This window comes from Papio anubis, chromosome 7 (genome assembly GCF_008728515.1).
Source record: "Papio anubis isolate 15944 chromosome 7, Panubis1.0, whole genome shotgun sequence".
Taxonomy (NCBI): domain Eukaryota; kingdom Metazoa; phylum Chordata; class Mammalia; order Primates; family Cercopithecidae; genus Papio; species Papio anubis.
In genome coordinates, this window is record NC_044982.1 from 35,421,469 (window position 1) to 35,447,416 (window position 25,948).

Below are 25,948 nucleotides of genomic sequence, written 5' to 3' on the forward strand. Positions count from 1 at the left end.
GGGTCATGAATAGGGAAGGGGCGGGAAGATAATCCCAGACTAAAGCCTGGGCTCCTGGAATAATTGCTCTGTGGCATTGGCTTCTTCATGAATCTTCACTTATTTAAATTATGTTTAAAAACCCAAAAAGCTCTCTCTAATGCCTGAGCCGTATATAGATCAATGCTTCTCAGACTTTTCTACTGAGGTGCCTCTAATGCGGCAGAAGGCTTGAACCACACTCTGACCCTGGCCCTCCCACTCTCCTGATGTCTGTGGGTCATGGAAGGAAATCCGCGACATATCCTTCTCCAAGTCTTCTATTTTAGCTAAAAAATTCCCATAGATTTTGCACCCCTGCTTTGGGCCTTGGAGTGTGAGTTACCCTAGCACAGGAAAATGGTCACAGGTCGCGCTTCCACCAACTGAGCTATCAGATTAACCCTGGATCATCTAACTCTAGCTTTGAGGTCACATGTGAGGCCAAATGTCTCAAGGTCATAGGTCTATTACATTTACTTAGAGCAGTAAAAGTAACCGGACTGGTACCATCAGAATTATGAACTACTGATCTTTTCTCAAATATGAATGGATACACTGAAATCAGTGTAAGTTCTACTGATTATGGTAAGGGTAGAGGGAGAGCATGTGTATAACTTTAGCCTGATAGAAGGATTTATAAACATTCAGATGTCAGGCCTGGTGTGGTGGCTCACGCCTGTAATCCCAGCACTTTGGGAGGCCGAGGTGGGTGGATCATTTGAGGTCAGGAGTTCAAGACCAGCCTGGCCAACATGGTGAAACCCCGCCTTTACTAAAAATACAAAAGTTAGTCGGGCCTGGTGACGGATGCCTGTATTCCCAGCTACTCAGAAGGCTGAGGCAGGTGAATCGCTTGAACCTGGGAGACAGAGGTTGTAGTGAGCCAAGATCGCACCACTGCACTCCAGCCTGGGCAACAGAGCAAGACTTAGTCTTAAAAAATAAGTAAATAATTAATTAATTAATTAAAAAATTCTGACATCATAAAATGAGGGTTAAAGGGGAGAGAATATGTATGTGATGGCCATATTCTGCCACCTTAAATCTGTGGAAATGTTTTTTACAAGGCATGGGAGTTGGGTATGGAGAGAGCATGTACAAAAACATTTTAACTCTTCTCAGGGATCATCTCGGTGGCAGTAGGATTGGTATTGTTACACTGAGTCTGTTGTGTATTAGGTGGGATGAGGCAGTAGAACCTTGGGAAAGGCACCGCTCAGATATGCTGCCTTTGGGAGCATAGACGAGTGATAGACCCAGCTTCCATGCTCTGGAACCACCCCCTCCACCTACTGAGTTGGCACTCGGGTCATGCCCCCAGGGCTGCTCCCAGCCATTGAATGAGCAGAGCAGTACATTAGTGCAGATCTGCTCCTACCGGAGGCAGGACTTCTGCAGCAGGTGACTGTGGCTGCAGGAGTTCCCCTCTGCCTGGCCAAAGGTTTCTTAGAACTGAGCTGCAGTCTAGGGCTCTTCCTATCCACATACTTCCCTTCCTTGGTCCCTTTCTCAGTGTTAGACTTGCATTGCATCCCTGCTATTCTTGTTTCCTTCCCTTTGCCCTTCCCAGACACTTCCCTACAAAAAGCTCTTACATGGTTATTCCCATCTTGGTGTTTGCCTTTTCAAAGACCCAAAGCAACATAAAAATAGATGGGCAATTACGAGATGTTCTAATTGCTAGGATTCTCAGTATGAAAGGGTTATACATATAATATGGAATAAGTTAAGTAAAAACCCTGAGTCCTAAATGTGACTTGGAAGGAGCAGCATGAATTCATGAGGTTGTTTGTTTGTTTGTTTTTTGAGACAAGGTCTTACTCTGTTGCCCAGGCTGGAGTGCAGTGGTACGGTCATGGCTCATTGCAGCCTCGACCTCCTGGGCTCAAGTGATCCTCCTATCTTCAGCCTCCCAAGTAGCTGGGACTACACATGTACCACCACAGCCAGCTATTTTTATTTTTATTTTTTTGTAATATGGTATGTTGCCCAGGCTGTTCTCAAACTCCTGGCCTCAAGTGACCCTCCTGCCTCGGCCTCTGAAGTGTTGGGATTACAGGTGGGAGCCACGACACTCTGCTGGTATTTTATCTTTAAATATCAGCCAGCCTCCGGGATGGTCCCCAATGCTTCTCTCCTTTTCACGTTCATGTCCTTATGTCATTTCCTCCCCCTCCCCTAACCTGTGTAAACAATAGGACATCATGGGATTGACAGGGTGTGACTTCCAGTGCTGGATCATAAAAAGCACTGTGGTTTCTGTGTTGTTCTTTTTGATCACTTGCTTCTGGGGACATTAGGGCATTCAAGCAGCCCTGAGGAGAGATCCACATGGTGAGCCACTGAGGGCCTTGCCAAGAGCCAGCACCAACATGCCAGGTTTAGAGTGTACCACCTTGGAAGTGAATCTTCCGTCCAGTCAAGCCTTCAGATGACTTCAGAACCATCCATGTAAACCTCTCTTGGATTTCTGACCCACAGAAACTGTTGGAGGTAACAAATATTTATTGTTGTTTTAAGAAGCTATGTTTTGAGGTAATTTGTTACACAGCACTAACACACACAGACACACACACACTTACAACTTTGTTAATTGTAAAGGCCTAAAATCAATGTCCTACCCAGTCAAAATGGGCTCCATTAGAGTTTAGATCATGGTCTTGAAATATCTATTCACTGTGAAAGAAGCCAGGCCTTCTTAAAGCAGTGACTTACGGTAGGAAATGTACCAAATGAACCTGGAATGTGTTGTTATTCCAAATAGTTCTCTCAAAGGGACCCAGGAACCAACTTGAAATGGCATCTACTAGCCCAAGATGGCAGAATTTGAGCTTCAATAATGACAATAACTGCAGTGGGTTGAAATCCTGTCAAATATGTTTAAATCCATGAGTCCAAAATGCTATTTAAAAATAATTGGTCACCTTTGGAGGTTGATGGGGAACTAATTGATTATCTTGAAAACTGGTTAAAAAAATAGCAAGCAAGCGTTTACTGGCATTTTCTATATAAATTGTACCACTGGATTAGTAGATGAAGGAAACATCTCTTTATAAAAGTATTTTAGGCTGGGCACGGTGGCTCATGCCTGTAATCCTAGCACTTTGGGAGGCCAAGGCCAGTGGATTGCTTGAGCTCAGGAGTTCAAGACCAGCCTGGCCAACATGGTAAAACCCCATCTCTACTAAAAATACAAAAATTACCTGGGCATGGTGGCAGGCACCTATAATCCCAGCTACTGGAGACTGAGGCAGGAGAATTGCTTGAACCCAGGAGGCAAAGGTCGCAGTGAGCCAAGATTGTGCCACTGCTGCACTCCAGCCTGGGTAACAGAGCAAGACTCTGTCTTAAAACAACAACAACAACAATAAAATGATTTTAGCTAATAAATGAAAAAGAAATGATAGAATTAGAACATCGCCACTTTGTAACCCCCAATGAATTAATGGCTTTAAGCATTATCAACAGTTTCTAACATCACAGACGGACAAACATGTGCCTCCTGATTGAAAAAACAGAACATCACCTGTAGTCTTGCCAGGGAGATCAAACTGAAGTCCAATTAACCTCTGGATCCAGCTGTCAATTTGCAGGAAATAGAGGACAGAAGCATCTGTTGAACTGCACCATGAGGATACACTCAGCAAAGGCCAAACTATGGAAAACGATACAAGTCAAACAGCCTGGATTCTTTAACAGGTAAATTGTAAGGAAAAGAAGGGGCCGAAGGGGAAAACTTTATATTGAAAGAGACTTAAAAGAAACAAAATTTTAAAAATGGGCAGGAATAAACTACAGTCTTTAAGAGTGCATACTTTAGTGATAAAATGACAAAGAAACAGAATGAAGTGATTCCTATAAAACGGTGGTTCTCAAGCTTTAAGTTTTCATGAAAATCACCTGGAAAAAAATTTAAACATGGATTGCCGGGCTCCACTCCAAGAGTATTTTATTTCTTAGGTCTGTGATGGGGCCCAATAATTTGCTTTCCTATCAAGATTCTAGACACTTTGAGAACCACTGCTATAAAAGGTGAAATAGTGATTTTTTGGGATGGAAGGGTAAGGATGGAGGGAAGGGACTATAGCTGAGACAGGATATGTGGAGGGGCTTCCGAGATAGCTGTGCTAGTTCTATTTCTTGACTTTGGTGTTGGTTATAAGAAAGTTGGACATGTAATAATTCATTAGGCTATACATTTGTTTCATGTATCTTTTGTATCTGTTTTTTCTGTTTGTTTGTTTGTTTTAGACGGAGTCTCATTCTGTCACCCAGCCTGAAGTGCAATGGTGCAATCTCAGCTCACTGCAACCTCTGCCTCCCAGGCTCAAGCCTCCTGCCTCCACCTCCTGAATAGATGAGATTACAGGCACGCACCACCAGGCCCAGTATTTTTAGTATTTTTTGTATTTTTAGTACAGACGGGGTTTCACCATATTGCCCAGGCTGGTCTTGAAATCCTTACCTCAGGTGATCCACCCACCGCGGCCTCCTAAAGTGCTAGGATTACAGGTGTGAGCCACTATTCCCAGCCTTTTGTATCTGTTTTATTTTTTAAATAATAAGTTTAAAAATAAATATTCTGCAAGATTAAACAAATATAGATTTAAATTTTTACAGTCCAATTGAGTGACTTCCTCATGTTCCAAAATCAGGAAGTAGGTGTGGGACATCTATCTCTGTATTGCATACACAGTCTGGATTCTAGTTGTAGACTCCATATGGGCTGTCATACACCCTACTACAGAAATGAGAGAAATCCCTGGGAAATGGAACAGTCTCACACATGAGAGACATCTCTGACAACTTATTCATAACTGAGTACTTCTCATTTATCTTTACCAGTAAGTGATATTTCTGAAGCACCAATGAAAATGAAGTCCTGAAGTCCTGTGCTCAATATGAAATGTTCGAAGTTAGAAAGAAAAAAACAAAACGTGGATCCAATCTCAAGGCACTTTTAGTTTAATGGGAAGAAGTGGATTATTTTAAAAGCTACAAATAAAGTTACATAGAAGTAGCAAAGTTGATATAGTTTCTGTTGCTCTCTCCCATATATTTTATTTTACAAATTTATAAGATTATCAATTTGGAAGCCATGTTTATAACCTACGTTCAAAAATATTCTTAAAATATTTATTTAAAAAGTTCTAGCGAAGTCTTTATGATAACATCTTTACAGTATCTTATTTTTATTTCATCTTGCTTCCTTTGTATTACCATCAAATATTTATTCAGTATCTTCTCTTTGCAAGATAATATATTGAGGGTTTTACAATAGCTTGTTATTAAATTAAAATAAATAACCTAGCCATATTGCCATTTGGCTAAGGGGCATAATATTAACATTATGTGATAATTTTCCTATCTCTTGCATCTCTCCTACTTCAGTGTCAGCAAGATGATCACAGTGTTCAGCTTTTCATTTTCTTTGTATTTCTTCTCTTTGAAGTTGGTATTACATGGACAATACAATTGCTGTGAAATTGTGTAGCTGCCTCCAGAATGCCAGTACCTCCGAGGAATGACCAGGAATTGATAGTTTATATACTAAGGACCTCCTTTATGGTTTTTAACAACTTTTTTGGATCACACCTTTGAGAAATCAGATGAGAGATATAGACTTGAAACTCAAAAGATGCCCTAATGCTCCCGCAAAATTTCATGACATTTCTAAGCTGTTTGCCAGCATGCATGCATTTCCCCTTGGGTTCAAGGACCGGTTAGAAAATATCTAGTTTCGTTATGCCATACCATGCAGAGTGTTGGGAACAGAAATATGGAAACAAGTTGTATCTGTTTTCCAGGAGCTTTCACATTCAGTGAAGAACAAATTAGACAAAAATGTTTTATTATGATAAGATTTTTTTTTTTGAGACAGGGTCTTGTGCTGTCGCCCACGCTGGAGTGCAGTGGTGCAATCACACTCACTGCAGCCTTGACCTCCCCAGCTCAGGTGATCCTCCCACCTCAGCCTCCTGAGTAGTTGAGAGTATAGCTGTGCACCACCATGCCCAGCTAATTTTGTAATTTTTTTGTAGAGACGGGTTTGCCATTTTGCCCAGGCTGGTCTCAAACTTCTAGATTCAAGCAATCTTCCTGCCTTGGCCTCCCATAGTGTTAGGATTACAGACGTGAGCCACCATGCCTGACCAGATAATGTTTTAATTGAACTATATATGGATAAAAGTATTTTGGTAAATGACACTATTATTTTTATATGTTTATGCCTTTTTCCAAATAAAATGCCTTAGAGCTCTTTATAAATCATATTATCCAGATGGGAAAACAAGGAAAAAAGAGATCCTGAGTTTGCCAAATATGACTCAGCAAGTCAGTGACATGCCTAGAAATAGAAATGAGAAATGAAAGAAGTTTTCAACAGTCTACCTTGAAACAAGCAATCTCTGCATTTGCTCAGCAGTGCAGTTGAAAGAGAGGTAACTCTGACACTGTAGGAGGAGGAAGCCAGTGAGTCAGCTCAATGTGGAAACCATGTTTGAAGAGAGCCCTCCTGTGTAGAACACTGCAGAAAAACTCTGACTCCATGCCTTAGTCACTTCCTCCCTTGTGGCTGGAGAGCCATTGTCAGAGGCATTTAAACCAGAGTGACTCCATCTTGAATAGGGGCTGGGTAAAATAAGGCTGAGACCTGCTGGACTGCAGTCCCAGGAGGTTAGGCATTCTTAGTCACAGGATGAGATAGGAGGTCACAAGATACAGGTCACAGGCCAGATGCAGTGGCTCACACCTGTAATCCCAGCACTTTGGGAAGCCGAGGGGGGGGGTGTGGATCACTTGAGGTCAGGAGTTCGAGACCAGCCTGGCCAAAATGGTGAAACCCCGTCTCTACTAACAATACAAAGAGTAGCCGGGAGTGGTGGCACAAGCCTGTAATCCCAGCTAGTGGGGAGGCTGAGGCAGGAGAATCACTTAAACTCGAGGTGGAGGTTGCAGAGAGCCGAGATTGCACCACTGCTTTCCAGCCTGGGCGACAGAGTGAAACTCCATCTCAAAAAAAAGAAAAGAAAAGGGAAAAAAAAGACAAAGGTCACAAAGACCCTGCTGATAAAACATGTTGTGGTAAAGAAGCTAGCCAAAACGCACCAAAACTAAGATGGTAACGAAAGTGGCCTCTGGTCGTCCTCACTGCTCATTATATGCTAATTTATAATGCATTAGCATGCTATAAGACACTCCCACTGGCACCATGACAGTTTACAAATGCTATGGCAACATCTGAAAATTACTCTATATAATATAAAAAGGGGAGGGATCCTCAGTTCCATCCAGGAAATCTCTGCCTCTTTCCAAGAAAACACATGAATAATCCATCCTTTGTTTAACATATAATCAAGAAATAACTATGAATATACTCAGTTGAACAGCCCATGCTGCTGCTCTGCCTATGGAACAGCCATTCTTTTATTCCTTTACCTTCTTTTCTTTTTTTTTTTTTTTTGAGATGGAGTCTCGCTCTGTCTTCCAGACTGAGTGCAGTGTTGTGATCTCGGCTCACTGCAACCTCTACCTCCTGGGTTCAAGCGATTCTCCTACCTCAGCCTCCTGAGTAGCTGGGATTACAGGCACACGCCACCACACCCAGCTAATTTTTGTATTTTTAATAGAGACGGGGTTTCACCATGTTGGCCAGGCTGGTCTGGAACTCCTGACCTCAGGTGATCCCCCCGCCACGGCCTCCCAAAGTGCTGGGATTATAGGCGTGAACCACCTCACCCGGCCTATTTCTTTATTTTCTTAGTAAACTTGCTTTCATTTTATGGACTTGTCCTGAATTCTTTCTTACGTGAGGTCCAAGAACCCTCTCTTGGGGTCTGGACGGGGACATCTTTCTGGTAACACCTGGCCAAGCTTTATGCAACTGCCTATCCTGTCACCTGCATTTTCTTTGTCCTATGAGACAGAATCTGTCACTTCTGACTTTTTAGAACAGCTTCACTTCCTGCAGGTGGACCAATTGGGTGGAGGTGGAAGGTGAAGCTCGTAAACTCTGTCCTGCAGTCTTTGGGGGAAGTTTGTCATGCTGGCTTGAGAGCCCTGCCAGTGCCCTGGTGTGTTTCTGTCTGCAGGACCTGGCCTAGGGCCTGGCTCACATGTGGATGCTTAAGAAAGGTATGTTGTGAAATCGAGGCAATGCTTCATGACAGGTAAAGTCATAAAATCATGTAATCTGTGAAAGGAAAATAAATCTTGGAACCCCAAAATCACTAAGCCAAAGGGAAAAGTCAAGCTGGGAATTGCTTAGGACAAACCTACCCTCCATTCTATTCCTAAAAAAACAGCTACTAAGATTTTTTAAAAGCTACATACCTCTGTCACAAGGAATTTCCCCGTAGAGAAAGGACAGAGAGAACTAGAACTCACGCCTCTGCTCACTGAGATAAATACATATCTGGTTGCCTCCGTTGGAAAAGCTAATCAGCAACTCAGAAGAATGCAGCTGTTGGTCTCTTACCTTTGACCTGGAAGCCCCTCCCTGCTTTGAGTTGTCCTGCCTTTCCGGATGGAACCGATGTGCATCTTTCATATGTTGATCTCATGTCTTCCTAAAATGCATAAAACCAAGCTGTACCCAGGCCACCTTGGACACATGGAGTCAGGACTTCCTGAGGCTATGTCATGGGCACGCCTCCTTAACTTTGCAAAATAAACTTCCTAAATTGACTGAGACCTGTTTTAGGTATTTGGGGTTCATAAATCATACTTGCCAGAATGTGTTAGAGTTGTGTGCCTAGTATTCTCTGCTAAATTGTGGTTTCCTAAAAGGCAAATATGACATTCATTTATTTCTGAATCCTTAATACCTAACAGATGACCTGGAGCACAGTAGATAGTTGCCCAACAAATTAATGAACGAGTGAATGTAGAATCATGGAGGGTCTATATTATGCTAGTTCTTCTTTAAAAAAAAAAAAAAATTAGAGATAGGGTCTCATTATGTTGTTCTGGCTGGTCTTGATTTCCTGGGCTCAAGTGATCCTCCAGCCTCAGCCTCCTGAGTGCTGGGACTACAGGATTGAGTCACCATACCTGCCTTCTATTGTTGATTTGGGTTTGGGGAGAAGGAGTTGTAGAGAAAAAAGATTCAAACCAAATTGTTAAGGACATTTTCGCTAGCCTAGTTATTATTGTTTTAAAAATTCAAGCAGCAACCAAAAGTACAAAGTATTAAGTAATACATCAAAATTGCCTGAATCCAAAACTAACCATGATGAAAATGTGGTTAATATCATTTCAGATATCTTTTAATGTACAAGTTAACAGATAATATTTTTAAGTATTAAACTGTTCCATTCTAATTTCTTTCTTAACTGGTTCCTCAGTAGCCTTCCACCGTTAGGGTTGACTTACTGAGTTATGAGGCTTATTGTTCTGGTAAAAAACAGATTTTGCGCGACGAAAACCTGGCCTAATACTTACCCGAAACCCTCACCATTTCAAACAAAAGAAATATTCGCAGAAAGACAAAGACCCGCTCAAAGAGAAAATAATCCAGCAAGCTATATTACCTTCCCCTTTAACATCAGGTTATTGTATTGTGGATCGGATCAGTTCAGTTAATCCATCGGATCGGATCCGGATCAGATCCTCGGATCGAATCTGCGGGATCGGTTGGACTTTGGGGTTTTGGATGAATTCGGAACCAAACAGTTTAGAGGAGGAAAAGGAGTTTTTCTTCTCTTCTCCTCTCTTCTCCTTCTTGCTTTCTCTTCTTTCTTTCTTTCTTTCTTTCTTTCTTTCTTCTCTTTCTTTCTTTCTTTTTCTTTCTTTCTTTGTCCTCTTTCCTTCCTCCCTCCCCTCCTCCTTCCTCCTCGCTCCTCCTTCCTTCCTTCCTTCCTTCCTTCCTTCCTTCCTTCCTTCTTCTTTTCTTTCTTTCTTTCTTTCTTTCTTTCTTTCTTTCTTTCTTTTTTCTTTTTCTTTCTTTCTTTTCTTTCTTTCTTTCTTTCTCCTTCCTCCCTCCTCCTCCTTCCTCCCTGTGCTTTCTTTCCTTCCTTTCTTTCTTTCTTTCTTTTTCTTTCTTTTCTTTCTTGCTGCTTTCTTCCTTTCTTTTTTCTTTATTTTCTTCTTCCTTTCTTTTACCCTTTCTTTCTTCCTTTCTTTCAGTCTTCCCTCCCTCCTTCCTTTCTCTCTCTCTCTCTCTCTCTCTCTTCTTTCCAGCAGGTCTCCTGGCTGGGATGCGGTGGTATGATCATAGCTCATTCAGCTTCCGGGGCTCGCCGGGTCATGCGCTGCGCCAATCACCGGTGGCTGGGATGCCGCGGGGTGCACCATCATTGAATGGTTTTTGCCTTATTTTATGAGATGGGTTTTTGCCATGTTGCCCAGGCTGGTCTTGAACTCCTGGGCTCAAGGGCTTCACTTGCCTCAGCCTCTCCAAGTGCTGGGATTACAGGTGTGAGCCAGGAAAGGGAGTCTTAAAGCAATCATATAGCTAAAGGAAGTGCAGGAACTCAGAACTCAAGAGCTTCCCCCAAAAACGCTACAAGGAGATATCAGTCTCTAGCATAGCCCTGCACTTCCCCAGCTTCAATGTGGCACAAGATAATAGTGCAGCAGCACTAACTATCTACAGATAACTAAACAGATAACTAGGCAGCGCGTTGGGTACAAATGCAATTATGGAAGTGCTGGTGGAGTAGGCTTCAGGCTTGGGCTTTTAGAAATGACTCCCAGAATAACCCTGCAGAACTGATGTGTCGGGCAGCGTCTACTTCTGCCACAGTCAGGAATCTGTGGAACAGGAAGCTACTGTCCCAAATTCAGCCTCTAGGATTATGCCATTGTGGTAGGCCGAAAAGAGCCCTCCAAAAGGTACCCATTTTTTGATTCCTAGAACCTGCGAATATTACCTTGTGCATAAACAGGGTCTTTGCAGATATGATTAAATTGAAGATCTTGACATAGGATTATCCTGGATTATCAGAGTGGGTCCAAATGCAATCACGTGTATCTTATAAGAAGGAGGCAGAGGAATGTTTGATACTGACAGAAAAGGAGGCTGGGTGCAGCGACTCACGTCTGTAATCCTAACACTTTGGGAGGCTGAGGCTGGTGGATCACTTGAGGCCAGGAGTTCAAGACCAGCCTGGCCAATATGGAGAAACCCTGTCTCTACTAAAAATACAAATATTAGGTGGATGTGGTGGTGGGTGCCTGTAATCTCAGCTACTCAGGAGACTGAGGCACAAGAATCGCTTGAACCCAGGAGGCAAAGGCTGCAGTGAGCCGAGATCATGCCGTGGCACTCCAGCCTGAACAACAGAGCAAGACTGTCTAAAAAAAAAAAACACCAAACAAATAAAAACCAAATACAAACAAACAAACAAAAAACACTGATAGAAAAGGAGAAGGTGATTGAAGATGGAGGGAGAATGATGGGAGAGTGATGTGGCTGCAGCCACAAGAGGATGGAAGAAGCAAGGGATGGATTTTCCCCTAGAGCCTCTGGAAGGATCCTGGCCTGGCTGACACCTTAATTTCAGCCCAGGGATACTGATTTTGGACGTTTGGTCTCCAGAACTGTAAGAGAATAAATTAAAGCTGCCAAATATATGGTCGTTTGTTTCAACAGCCATAGGTAATTAATACACCACCTCAGTGTAATCTGGGCACTAGGAAGCCACCACTTCAGTGATGGCTCCAGGAACCATAGGGTTACCTTAGCTTCAATCCAGGAGTCAAGAAGCCCCACCAGAACTATGTACTCCAGAGCCATGGCATAACTCTTGGAGCTCCAGCACCGATGGCTCACTTGCCATCATCTTTTCCTCACTGAACTGCTGAATTCTAGTCTCACAAAAGTGCATCTGACTGGTGACAACTGAATCTCCTTGAAATAAAAGCTGCAAGAGATTCTGGAAATACAGACACAGGAAGACACAGTAGACTAGGATAGAAGAGACGTTAAATAATCCAATCAATTGCATCTACATGAGATACATGCTATTTTTAGTAGACTATTAAATTTGCTACTACTTAAAAAAGAAAGAAGAAATTAAGGTGAAATAGAAAAGAGCCAAACTTCAGATAAATATATCTTTACCACTCAAATATATTACTTTCTAAGAGTTCCTTACAATTAAGGAGAAAGCTTTTTTTTTTTTTTTGAGTTGGAGTCTTGCTCTGTCACCAGGCTGGAGTGTCATGATCTCGTCTCACTGCAATCTATGCCTCCTGAGTTAAAGCAATTCTCCTGCCTCAGCCTCCCTGGTAGCTGGGATTACAGGTGCACACCACCACACCTGGCTAATTTTTGTATTTTAGTAGAGATGAGGTTTCACCATGTTGGCCAGGCTTGTCTGGAACCCCTGACCGCAAGTGATCCACCCGCCTTGGCCTCCCAAAGTGTTGGGATTACAGGCGTGAGCCACCGTGCCTGGCCAGAAAACATTATTTTTAAAAAAGACAAAACATAACAGGTTGGAGTGTTCATAAACACATTTCAATTTTAGATATTTGGACTTTGTAGTATACATTCATAACTTCTTCCCAATTATTTTCCTAATACTACTCAATTTTGACCATATTAATTTTACCATCTTAAAGTTTTAACATTTGCATTGCATTCACTTCTATAGCATAAATCCCATGTGATTTAATGATAATTTCATATTCTTTTATCCTGCCATTTCCATTTCTTACTTCTTTATTTTGATTCACCTCCTAGTTGCCTGCACTACAGCCATATCAACAAGGCATTTTTTCAAGAGGGATGCATGGTAATGTATTCTCTGAATTCTTGCATGCTTGAGACTCTCCACCTGTAGCCTTCATACTGATCATCTTCATACCGATAATCTGGATAAAATTCTAAAGTCAGAAGTCTTTCCCTCTGAACTTGGTAAATATTTTTTTCGCTGTCATCTAGCATTAAGCATTGTAACAGTTTCCTTTCTTTTGTTTTCCCCCTCCATTCCTTCCTTCCTCCCTCCCCCTAGCCCCACTTTCAACTATAGTTTACCCACTCATTGCCTGACTGACTGGATTCTATTCTTGAGGCTTTCAAAATTTCTGGCAAGGAATTGTATTTCTTTCCTTGTTTGGTTGCTGCTAATGAAAACTGTATGTTGATTGGTAAGTTTTTTTTTTTTTTTTTAATGTGTTTCTTTTGTTTTAGAGGTCAGGTTTTATTATTTGCATATTAATCTGGAAACCAGTTCTTCTTCTTGTCTTTATCTGAACCTCTTCAAGGACTAGTTTGGAGGATTAGTGTTAGAAGCTCCATTTGGTAGCCAGGTCCTGGGGCTCCTCTTGGTCATAAGTGTTGAAGATGCACAAAGCCAGAATGTCCCTACAGGCTGGTTCTCTCAGCTAGTACAGAATACGCTCCTGTTGCAAGTAGCAACTTGAGAAATGGCCCTTATATATCTGAAAATAGCTCTCCTGTTTCCACTGTCTTCACGTTTTGAAGCTAGGTGTTTCCAGATCCTTTCCACACTATCTCCATCTTCATCATTTCTGTTTATCACCATCCCTGTTAAAATGCAGTTCCCTGCACAGAACACTGCAGCTGTGGTCTCATTAAAGCAGGGCCCAGCAGGTCCTGGCCTTCCTTGGTTTTGGACCCTCTAAGTTTATTAATATGGCTCAAGGTCATGTCAATGTTTTTGACAGCCATGTTTCACCATTTGCCCATTATATTCTGTAACTAAAACTGCTAAATCTTTTTTTTTTTTTAACATGTGTTGCTGTTAAGCTGTCTAGCTCCCATCTGGTATTTGTGTAGCTACTTTTATTCCCTTGTTGTTTGTTGTTTTGTTTTTAGACCTTCAGTTATTCTTTCCACTTAAGTTCATTATTTCAAATTCTGTCTGTCATTATGGACTGTGGCTATTTTGGATAATAATGTTATTATCTGATGCATTGGCTATAGCTTCATGTCATAAGAGCATCACCAGTGTCCTCATCTAGCTAGTTGTAACGGTTTTGGAGTCCATCAGGCATAGGTTTAAGTTCTGGTTCCTCTACTTATTAGTTATGTGATGTCGAACAAGCTAAATTGTTCATTTCAAGCCTCGGTTTTCTCATTTATGAAGTGATGATAAAAAATAATACCTACATTATAGAATTAAAGTGAAGAGCTTAGCACTGTGCTTAGCATATGTTAGGCACTTAATAAAAAGTAATTATTGTTAGCATTATTGATTAAAATGCTAAAAAGGAGCTGATAGAAAAGAGCCCCTTGGCAGGCCCTTAGAAATTCCCCCAAGGCTTGCATTAACTCTATAACCAACAACCTTTGGGGATGGTCTTAACAGTTTTGCATCTATTAATGGCATCATCAAAGAATATTTATTTTGTTTGCAAGGTTATAATGAGAGATGTGACAAATACGTTGCTCAAATCCAGGTGAACTCTACTGTAGCATTCCATTAACAGCCTACAGAAAAGGAAACAAGGTTGGTCTGGCCTTGCTCTCTCCTGGGGAACTCTTGCTTGCTGGTCTCTGGGGTTCACTGTTTCCCTTTATAGGAGCTAATGAGTGATTTGTTCAGCAGATGTCAACCTCGCTAACCTACAGAGGTTGTATAGTAGTCCATTCTCACACTGCTAAGAGTGGGTAATTAAGTAAAGAGTTTTAATTGACTCACAGGTAAAAGTGAGTAATTAAGTAAAGAGGTTTAATGGACTCACAGTTCTACTTAGCTGGGGAAACCTCAGGAAACTTACAATCATGGCAGTAGGCAAAGGAGAAGCAAGTACCTTCTTCACAAGGCAACAGGGGAGAAACAGCATACAAGGGAAGCTGCCACTTTTAAACCATCAGACCTCATGAGAACTCCCTCATTATCATGAGAACAGCATGGGGGAAACCACCCCCATAATCCAATCATCTCCCACCAAATTCCTCCCTCAACTCTTGGGGATTACAATTCAAGATGAGATTTAGGTAGGGATACAGAGCCAAACCATTTCAGGTGGTTTTCCCAATAGGGTTCAACACAGTGCCGCATCCTGGGGAAGAGAGGGAGGTAGGATGCAGAAGGCCTTGCCACCTCTGTGATACCCAGAGCATCTTTACTTTGACCAGTTTTCTATGCTTGGTTCCCATATATGATGCAGACTATATTTTGTTGTTGTTATTATTTTTGAGACAGGGTCTCGTTTGTCACCCAGGCTAGAGTGCAGTACTGTGATTATGGGTCACTGCAGTCTCAACCTCCTGGGCTCAAGTGATCTTCCCACATCAACCTTGGGAGTAGCTGGGTCTACAGGCATGTGCCATCACACCCGGCTAATTTTTAAATTTTTTGTAGAGATGGGTTTTCACTATAGTACCCAGGCTGGTCTCAAACTCCTGGGCTCAAGCAATCTTCCGGCCTTGGCCTCTCAAATTGCTTGGACTTGCGTTATCAGGTATCCAGGTTTTAGAGTTCCTGTGGATTTTCCAAGTTGTGAATATCACTCCCCTCTCTTAATCTCTCTCTCTCTGTCTCACGCATTTATAATTTTATTCTTTTCTCTTACTGTTTTTAAACATAGCCTCCCCACCCCCAAGTATGTATGCTAGTCTTTTCTAATTCTCTTTGGGCTTTTAGACTTACTTCTCTTCCTTGTCTAATATTTTTTAGTTTTTATACCTAAGTTTCTCATAATGCTGTCTGTGTAATCACACTTATTTATTTATTTTTTTTGGTTTTCTCCCCGTTTTTCCTCACCAGTCTCCTTCATGCATTTAGAAAATATTGACTGTACACAGTGGCTCTTGCCTGTAATCCCAGAACTTTGGGAGGCCAAAACGGGAGGATCACTTGAGGCCACTAATTTGAGACCAGCTTGGGCAAGATATCAAGAACCCATCTTTACAAATAATTTAAAAAATTAGACAGATGTGGTGACATGTGCCTGTAGTCCTAGCTGACTCTCAGGAGACTGAAATAGGAGAATCGCTTGAGCCTAGGAGTTCAAGGCTGCAGTGAGCCGTGATTGCACCACTGCACTCCAATCTGGGCAACAGAGACCCTGCCTCGAAAAAGAAAAGAAAAGAAGAGGAAAGAAAAGAAAAGAGAAAAGAAAAGAAAATGAAAGAAAAAAGAAAAGAAAAGAAAATATTTGTCAAGGCTTAGCTCTGTGCCAAACAGGGGCAGGGCCTAAGCCTTGGGGATACAGCACCTGGCTTCCATTCCCAAGGGGCTGAAGGGTATCGACAAATGAACAGGCAGTGGCAATACAGTGACTGCTTTGTCACATTACCATTTCTGATATTTTCCCTCTCTTTCGAGCATGAGACCATGGAATAACTCTTGGGCAAGTAATCACCTTTGCCAGCTGTGAAAGAACATGACTTTATACTAATGAAATCCTGGGCAATGGGTTTATATTAAAGACTGGAAAGAGAAAGGGAACTGGCGTGTATTAAGTGCCTAATGCATGCTAAACATTAGACTGGACCTGCTAACATACCTTATCTCATTTATTTTTCACAATTACCCGAAAGGAGGTATCATAATCTTCATTTTCCAAGTGATAAAATTCAAGTTTAGAGAACCCAAAGGTCACACAGCTGTGAATCAGGATATTGGGATTCATGTTCAAGTTGGCTTTTCACTGCATTATGTTACCAAATTCGCCTTCTTTGAAATGGTGCCTTTGACCCTTTCATGCCTCTCCTTCAGTGGGTCTGCATTTTTCAGACCCTTCTAAATCCAGCTTGGCTCAGAACTCACACCTGCTCAGAGGCTTGCCAGTGTAGGGATGAACCAGGAAGAGTGGCAAGGGCTGGTGCAGGCAATGACAAAGAGGCTGGCAATGGTGTGAATGCAGACCCTTTGCCCTACACTAACTGTTCAGTCCAGGCTTGGGGACCAGAGCAGCATCACCACACAATGATTTCAGGAGCCATCAACATGTCAGAGATGAAAGACTCACAGACTCTAAGTAGGGTATGTGCACTTTGCAGAGACAAGAGAAGAAGACAGCAAACTCCGTCATGTGTCATATTGCATCAATACCCATTCTCTATCTCTCGGAAGATTATGCCTGGAGTGATGGCAAAAAGTTGGCCTTACTCATTGGACAAGGTCTGGAAAATGTGAATGGAAAACAAAGGAAAGAGGAGGGGAAAAAGCCAGTGGGTTTAACAGGAAAATTTTATACGTCTCATGAATAAAGCAGAAACTCTGCATGTTATGAAATGGCAGGGGCTGATCACAGGGCAGAGAATAGAGCCCAGAGTCCGTCAGCGTGATGTGTGTCCCTCCCAGAGGGCATGGTGAACTAGGGCCAAGGGAACTATATGATGTACTGTGTCCAAGGAAAATGGTATTTCTGTGGAAGGAGGAAATGAGCACGCTAGCCTGTGTCACTTATAGCTGGCAGGTTAAAAACCCCTACTAGGGGCTGGGCGTGGTGGCTCACATCTATAATGCCAGCACTTTGGGAGGCAAGGCAGGTGGATCACTTGAGGTCAGGAGTTCGAGACCAGCCGGGGCAACATGGCAAAACCCCATCTCTACTAAAAATACAAAAATTAGCTGGGTGTGATGGCACATGCCTGTAGTCCCAGCTACTTGGGAGGCTGAGGCAGAATAATTGCTTGAACCTGGGAAGTGGAGGTTGCAGTGAGCTGAGACCATGCCACCACACTCCAGCCTGGGTGACAGTGCAAGACTCTGTCTCAAAAATTAATTAATTAATTAATATTTTTCTTTAAAATTTTTAATTATATATGTAAATATTAGTATAATTATTAAAGGACATAATTTTAAAACATGCATTTATTAGAGAACAGATTAGAAAAAAATATTTTAAATGATCACAAAAATTTGGAAACCACTTATTTAAATCACTTCTAGTTCTATTTTCTGTTTCTTGCAGTCAAAAGCATCCTAGCTCCTAAAAGGGTAATAATAGCAGCTAACACTGAATGTTCACTATGTGGCAACCACTTTTAAACCTTCACTTCATCCTTGTGGCAATCTTCAAAGTTCGGTACCATTATCCCCTCGTTTTACAAATGAGAGAGTTTGGACTAAGAAAGATTAAATAATTTGCCCTACATCAGAAGGTCTCGTGCTGTCACCCAGGCTGGAGTGTGATGGCACGGTCTCAGTTCACTGCAACCTCTACCTCCCAGGTGCTAAGGCGCCTGGGTTAGAACCAACCCAGCTAGCTCTACGTCTTGCGCACTTAATCACGTTATACAGGGGCACAGACTTCATTTTACAGTAAGGAAGCGGAGCCATGAAAAACAAAGAACTCCCAGCAGACTCACCAAGTCATGGCAGAACTGAAGACAGGGTGGAGGAGAGATGGCCCATGAAATAGGTGGTCAGCTGCTATGGTGGGAAATGGGCCCGGTTCTGTCCTAACAATGAGACGGCATTCCTCAAGGCATGTTAGGAATCAGCTGCCCTCCCTCCTTCCTTTCCTCTTTACCTCCTCCCTCTCTGTTCTTCTCCCTTTCTCAGGCCTGTGAACTCCATCCCTCCTGCCTCAACTCCATCACCATCACCACATGCACATACTCAAGCCTGATCTTTTTTTTTTTTTTTGAGACAGAATCTTCATTCTGTTGTCCAGGCTGGAGTGCGGTGGCATGATCTCGGATCATCGCAACCTCCACCTCCCGGGTTCAAGCAATTCTCTTGCCTCAGCCTCCCAAGTAACTGGGACTAGGCACCCACCACCAAGCCTGGCTAATTTTTTTTGTTTGTTTATAGAGATCAAGTTTCACTGTGTTGGTCAGGCTAGTCTCGAACTCTCTGACCTGAAGAGATCCGCCTGCCTCGGTCTCCCAAAGTGTTGGGATTACAGGCGTGAGCCACCATGCCTAGCCACGCTTGATCTATATTACTTGGAATCAATCCAAGTGCCAGGAATTCCAGAAAGCTACGCCTTCCTTGACTCCCTGCTACTATCCATTACTTAAGTAAGACAAGAAAGAAGAGAGAAAAAAAAATTATTGGCTTGTACTAAGCAAATATGAGTATGTTAATACATCCACTTTCAAACTCCATTTGTTTACTGATGGAAATTACTTGGGTATGTTCTTTAAACTAAAAGTAATTTCTTCTGAGGAAAAGATAAATGAAACAGTGCCTCTGACCTTTGATATTAAATTATCTTTATGTTTCCTCAGCATGTGGCAAAGCACAGGCAGATTTTACAGGTTTCTCAAAAGCTGCTGTGAACTATACTTTATAAGTGCTGGCCCTATGGCCCAGGGGATTATTTTCTCCTCAAAAAGGTGAATTAGTGAAAAAGTAGAATGACTAATGCTAGAAAGATATTACCAGAAAATACAAGTAAATGTATCACCCGGGGGCAATGTCACTAAAAATAAAAAGCAGTGTACTGGGACTATTTCAAAATTCGTCCATGAATCTTTCTAGGATTTAGTAATTGAATACGTTGTTAGGAAGGAAGCACTAGTAAGCCAGGTGCGGTTCTGGGTGACTGGGGTCTAACAGCAGTCAAAATAGATGAAGATTCTTCTCTCAGGGAGCCCACCTGCTAGAGGGAGAGCAGAGGATAAACCAACAAACCAAGGAGTTTAAAGTTTGTCATGTCGTCATGGGGGCTAAGAAGAGTAATAGAGCAGGGTAAGGGAAAGAGACAGTGGTGGGATGAGGGTTTGGTTTGTCCTAAGGTGAGCAAGGAAGGCCTTTCTGAAAACGTAACAAACATTTATATTTTTGTTTCTATTGACTGATCGATTGATTATGTGACAGAGTCTCACTCCATCGCCCAGGCTGGGGTGGCATTATCTCCGCTCACTGCAACCTCTGCCTTCTGGGTTTAAGCGATTCTCCTGCCTCAGCCTCCCCGAGTAGCTGGGACTACAGGCAGACACCACCACACCTGGCTAATTTTTGTATTTTTAGTAGAGATGGGGTTTCACTATGTTGGCCAGGCTGGTCTTGAACTCCTGAGCTCAAGTGATCTGCCCGCCTTGGCCTCCCAAAGTGCCGGGATTACAGGCGTGAGTCACTGTGCCCAGACTGAAAAGGTAACGTCTAAACAGAGAGTCGGTGAAAGTAAGGGAGTGGATCTTGTGGTTTACCCAGGAGAGGAACCAGCATCTGCAATGGTCTGAGGCAGGGCTGTGTTTGCCATATCAAAGGAAAATCAGGGAAGCCAGCGTTGCAACAGTGGAGTAAGAGTGGGAAGAGTGGTGGAAGAGAGAATAAACTTAGAAGTTTATTCTGACAGAGTTGGGCAGCCTTTCAAGGTTTGGAGCTGAGAAGTGATAAGAACTGACTTGCCTTTTAGAAGGATCGCTCTGGCTGCTGTGTGGAGAATGCTATCCTTCACCATAAGGAGTGAGAAGGCTGACAGCCTAGTGGAGAAGGCAGGTGATGCATGGGTAATCATTGGAAAGTGAAGTGCCCGGTGTTTAGAAATCTGTAACAGGTCTGACCTAGTCTGCGGACCCAGGGGAGGCTTCCTGGGGAAAATGACATTAAATTAAGACTTAACGGTTGAGTAGCAAAGGAGACACTTAAAACCAGAGGGGAACCGGTTTAGAGCACACCACTGTCTCTAGGGAAAATCTGACCCTGGTTTTGGGCTCCTCAGTGACGGGTTGGCTGGCCCTTCAGTGAGTTAGGAATACAAATTATTATTCTCCAATTTTCTTATAAAATGTGGGCCCTGTTACTTGGATTGCATAGAATGCATGGGTGCCTTCCTATGTACAGCTTGTCTTCTTCAGGCCAGAGTTGATAGTGATAGAAGCTGTGGGACACTGGAAAGAATGCTAATTTAATTGGGCCAGGGTTCATATTGCAACTGTGTCACTTACTAGTTGGATGACATTGGTATGGTTTCTAAACCCCTCTGGGTCACCATGTTCTCAGTAGATAACACTTAGGTCTAAAGGATATGTGAAGTAAGGTATATAAAAGGTCAAATACATTAGTAGCTACTTTTATTAGTCCATTCTTGCACTGCAATTAGAAAAATACCTAAGACTGGGTAATTTATAAAGAAATGAGGTTTAATTGGCTCATGGTTCTGCAGGCTATACAGGAAGCATAACTGCTTCTGCTTCTGGGGAGGTCTCAGGAAAGTTACAATTGTGGTGGAAAGCAAAGGAGAAACAGGCAAGTAAGACATGGCTGGAGCAAGAGAAAGAAAGAGGGGAGGTGCTACACACTTTTAAACAACCAGATCTCACAAAAATTCACTCACTCACCATCATGAGAACAGCACAGAGGAGATGGTGCTAAACCATTCATGAAGGATCCTCTCCTATGATTCAATCGCCTCCCACCAGACCCCACCTCTAACACTGGGATTACAATGAGATTTGGGCAGGGATAAAGATCCAAACCATATCACTGCTCAATAAATTCTAGTTCAAAATCAAAGCAAAATGGACTTCTAACCAATTGATATTTGCTATTGTTTGAACGTGTATCTTAAAAGTTCATAGATTGAAAACTTAATCAATCTGCCCTCATGGATTAATGTCATGCTATCATGGGAGGGGGTTTGTTATTGAGGGAGTGGCTTTGTTATAAAAGCGAGTTTTCTCCACCTCTCTTGCTCCTTCCCTCTCACCGTGTGATGCCCTCCTTCACACTATGACGTAGCAAAAATACCCTCACCAGATGCTGGCGCCATGCCCTTGGACTTCCCAGCCTCCAGAACTATGAGCTAAATATACTTCTTGTCTTTATAATTACTCAGTCTGTAGTATTCTGTTATAGCAGCAGGAAACAGACTAAAAATATTTGAGGAAGATACTTGGAAGGCAGCTTTGCATCCATTTCTCTGAGCAGTATATAGCTAGGCTCTGGAGTTACATTCACCAATTACTGGCCATGGGTACACAATCTAAACTTGAAGCTCCAATTTTCTCATCTGTTAAGTGGGGCAAATCATAGTTCCTATTTCACTGGGTGGCAGTGAGGACCAAATGAGATGATGCAGGCAAATTGAGAGAATGCTTTATGTATAGCAACTACTCTATAGAAGTGTCTTAGTCCATTTTATGTTGCCATAACAGAATACCTGTTTATATACATTTATAATGAAGAGGAATTTATTTCTCACAGTTCTGGAGGCCAGGAAATACAAGATCAAGGTGCCAGCAGGTTCACTTGTCTGGTGAGGGCTGCATCATCTGAAGGGAAGGAATGCCATGTTCTCACATGGCAGAGAACAGAAGACCTAGCTAGCTGAATGTTGCATGAAGTCTCTTTTATGAGGGCCTTAATCCCATTCACAAGGGAGGAATTCTCATGACCTCAATCACCTCTTAAAGGCCCCACCATTTAATCCCATCACATTGGGCACACCTTAATTTTGGAAAGGACACATTCAAGCTGTAGCAGTTCCATATCATGATTATGCTCTCTCCCTGTGTCTGGTTAGTTCATCAGAAGGCTATACCTCCGGATTTTGTTGGTTTAGTGGATTCCCACTTCCTCCCTTCAACTATGGAATATACAACTGTGCTTTAAGTGTTGGTGTTGACGCTGTGGTGAAAGGGGAAATTGAAGCTAAAGGAGGAGGGTTAGATGGCCAATAGAAACATCCCCCACTCCACATCCCTGCAACAAAGACCCCAGAAAAAGGTTCATGTTCTTTCCCTTGATACCTTAAGGCACTCCTGGTATAAATTCTTGGCTGCTTTTCTATCTTACTGCTTTCTGGACTTCTTGTCTAGACACCTTGCCTTCCCTTTATTTCTTATCTAATGCTGAGATTCCATGGTTAGCAGGATATTTGAGAAGGAAGTAAACACTGGAAAGTACAATAGGCAGGATGCCAGAAGATTCATCCACCCACCCACTCATCCATCCACCCAACCATCCATCCAAAAAATATTTGCTGACCATCTAGTATGTGTCATGTACTTCTTAGTTCTGAGGATATAAAATTGAAGACCTCTGGGGTTCTCAACCAGGGAGTGAGACTCATAAATAAATCTAATACCAGTTTTCCACTGCAGGTGACAGAAAACCTAGGTCAAAGTGGGCTGAACAACAAGATATTTATTGTATAAAATACAAAGTAGTTCAGAGGTAGGGCAGGCATCATGTGCATTACATAAAGTTCCAGTTCTTCTCTGTAATAGTCTTGGATTTGTCCTGCTCTGTGTGTACTGGCATCTAATCCAGGTTAGAGCTGCAGCAGTTCCAGTTATCACATCTGACATCACAACATGCAAAGCAAGAAAAAGGATGTGTAAGACCATCCTGCTGTTTTCATTAGGTTCTACCACTTTTAAGTGCCATTGATGTTTTTGAGTGTTATGCCCATTTTCCGCATATATCCTGTGCTTTTTATTGATCAAGTTTGTTCGATACACAGATTTTTAGGAATGTGTGTGTTGATTGTAGTGGTTTGGATGCTTGGAAGCACAATGATCAGTTTCTGAGAGAGGAAACACAGCAGTGACAGGCTTGGTCAAGGATGGGAAGATTGTGGTTTTGGATGTGCTGAGTTTGAAGTTCCAAGAGAAGTTGGAGAGTATCTACAAGGTGATTAAAAATATTGATCCTAAGTTCAGGGGGGAAAAAAAGCCAGCAACAACAGGGGATACATAAGTAGTTTTGGAGAAAATTATCAAATACAAGGTAATCGGAGCCATGAGAGTGAAAGAAGTTTCCTTCAGAGGGGCATAGAATGAGAGAAGGTGAGAGTCTAGGAGGACACCTGAGGACCCGAGCACCTTAGGAAAGGCAGGTAAAGAGGAGCCAGAGAAGGAGCCTGGGGCAGAGGTTGGGAAGGTAGGAGAAAATGCTGTCATGAAGTCAAGAGAAGTCAGAGTTTAAGAGGGGAAAGGTGGGTCAACAATGGCAAAGGCTCCAAAAGTTCAGATGAAATGAGTAGTGGAGTAGGCCTTAGGTTAGGGCATTCATAGATTTTTTTTTTTTTTTTTTTTTTTTTTTTGAGAGAGTCTAGTTCTGTTGCCGAGGCTGGAGTGCAGTGGTACAATCTTGACTCACTGCAACCTTTGCCTCCTGGGTTCAAGTGATTCTCCTGCCTCATCCTCCTGAGTAGCTGGGACTACAGGCATGCACCACCAAACCTGGCTAATTTTTATATTTTTAGTAGAGATGGAGTCTCACCATGTTGGCCAGGCTGGTCTTGAACTCCTGACCTCAGGTGATCCACCTGCCTCAGCCTCCCAAAGTGCTGGGATTATAGGTATGAGCAGCCACCATGCCCGGCCCATAATTCATTTTTTTACAGTAGAAACAGCAGGCTTCTGGGGTCTCTTCTCCCAAGAATTTTAGATGTGAAGTGAAACAAAGGAATGGTATTTTGTAAGGGAGGGAAAACTGAAGGCAAAGTTAAAGGATGTTTTTAGAGCTAGGAGTAGGGTATGAAAAGACAGAATGGGTTAAGTAAAGAAGGAAATGGAAAGAAGCAGAAAAAGATGGAAATTGTTAAATTGGGGCAAGGGGAAGTATGGTTTCTTCTTCCTCTGAAACAGGAATGAATAAGGCAACATGAATTTAGATATAGCAGAGTTGATACCCCTACAGCCTCCATCCTCCTTGGGAAACAAAGGGAAAGTGAAAAGAGAATTACAGTGGTTTAACCAAAAAGGGGTTTATGTTTTCAGCATAACAAAAAGTGACAAGAGGTAGCCAGTCCAAGGCTGATGCAGGGGCCATGCAATGTCGTCATTGCCCTAGACTCCTATATTTCTGCCTTACTAGCCTTTAGTGTATGACTTTGTCATCATAGGGACAATATGGCTGCTGACATGCCACATGTCATGTCTTCATTTCAAGAGAAAACATGGAGAAGGATATAGAAATTGCATGCCAGCAAGATCCTTCTCTTTTTCAATCAGGAAAACAGCTTTCCTGAAAGGCCCCACCCAGTAGACTTCCATTTACTTTTCATTGGCCAGAACTAGGTCTGGCTACAAAGGCATTTGGGTAAGGTATTATTTTTTACTCTTAGGAGGGAAAAAATGAAGAATAGATATTGGATAAACAACTAGCTATGCCTGCCGCACTGAAAATAAGGAAGAATGAAATTGTGGGCAGTATAAAGGACACAGTATGGTTTGGAGACATATGGGTCTCTGTCATCTTCTAGTTGGGTAACCAGAGGTAGTTGCTTTACCTCAGTGGGCCTAAAGTTCTCTGATCCATAAGAGGAGATAGTCAAACTACATTATTTCTAAGATTCCTTATTCTACAATCTAAGGCTTGTATAATATGCATTTTTAAAATAGCAGGGAACAATGATTTACTTTTTTGGAAGTTTAAGAAACCTGCTGCTAATGATTCTTTAATAAAGCTACTCTTCCAGTTCATATTGGGCATGGTACAGGACACAGGGGAAATGTTGTCTATAGGTATGTTTGTTAAGCTTATTAGTGTACCAAATCCAAGCTTTTTAGAGTTAAATATACATGTATGAACACTTCTTTGATATGGACAACTAGAAGTGGAATTGCAGGGTTGAAGCCTGTGTTAATCCATTCTCATGCTACTATGAAGAACTGTCTGAGATGGGGTTATTTATAAAGGAAAGAGGTTTAATTGACTTACAGTTCAGCAAGGCTGGGAAATTTACAATCATGGTGGAAGGGAAGGCAAACATGTTCTTCTTCACATGGTGGCAGCAAGGAGAAGTATGAGCGAAGCCAGGGAAATCCCCTTATAAAACTACCAGATCTCGTGAGAACTCACTCACTGTCATGAGAACAGCATGAGGGTAACCATCCCCATGGTTCAATTACCTCCCACAAGGTCCCTCCCAAAATATGTGGGGATTGTGGGATCTACAATCAAGATGAGATTTGGGTGGGCACACAGCCAAACCATATCAGTCCCCCCTCCCGGCCCCTCCCAAGTCTCATGTGCTTACACTTCAAAACACAATCATGCTCTTCCAACAGGCCCCCAAAGTCTTAACTCATTCCAGTATTAACTCAAAAGTCCAAGTCCAAAGTTTCCTCTGAAACAGGGCAAGTCCCTTCCACCTA

At 42.3% G+C, this 25,948-nt stretch overlaps 2 long non-coding RNA genes across 4 annotated transcripts in view; one reads left to right on the plus strand and one right to left on the minus strand.

Moving 5' to 3' along the window:
- The first annotated feature begins 2,042 nt into the window (after window positions 1-2,042).
- LOC108586908 lies at window positions 2,043-4,312 on the plus strand. The gene is made up of 3 exons (XR_001904904.2): window positions 2,043-2,514; window positions 3,490-3,720; window positions 4,273-4,312. It is a non-coding gene; the product is annotated as an uncharacterized LOC108586908 (long non-coding RNA).
- Window positions 2,406-25,948, minus strand: part of LOC103886349 — a 44,984-nt gene continuing 21,441 nt past the window's right edge. Inside the window, exons 2-4 of one of the 3 annotated variants that reach the window (XR_001904905.3) lie at window positions 8,498-8,588; window positions 3,548-3,676; window positions 2,406-2,505 (exon numbers count right to left, since the gene is read on the minus strand). This is a non-coding gene — a long non-coding RNA (uncharacterized LOC103886349). Of the gene's footprint in view, window positions 2,506-3,547; window positions 3,677-8,497; window positions 8,589-22,968; window positions 23,146-25,948 lie in introns of those variants that run through there. The other 2 variants (XR_004184870.1, XR_004184871.1) reach the window with 2 other exon arrangements.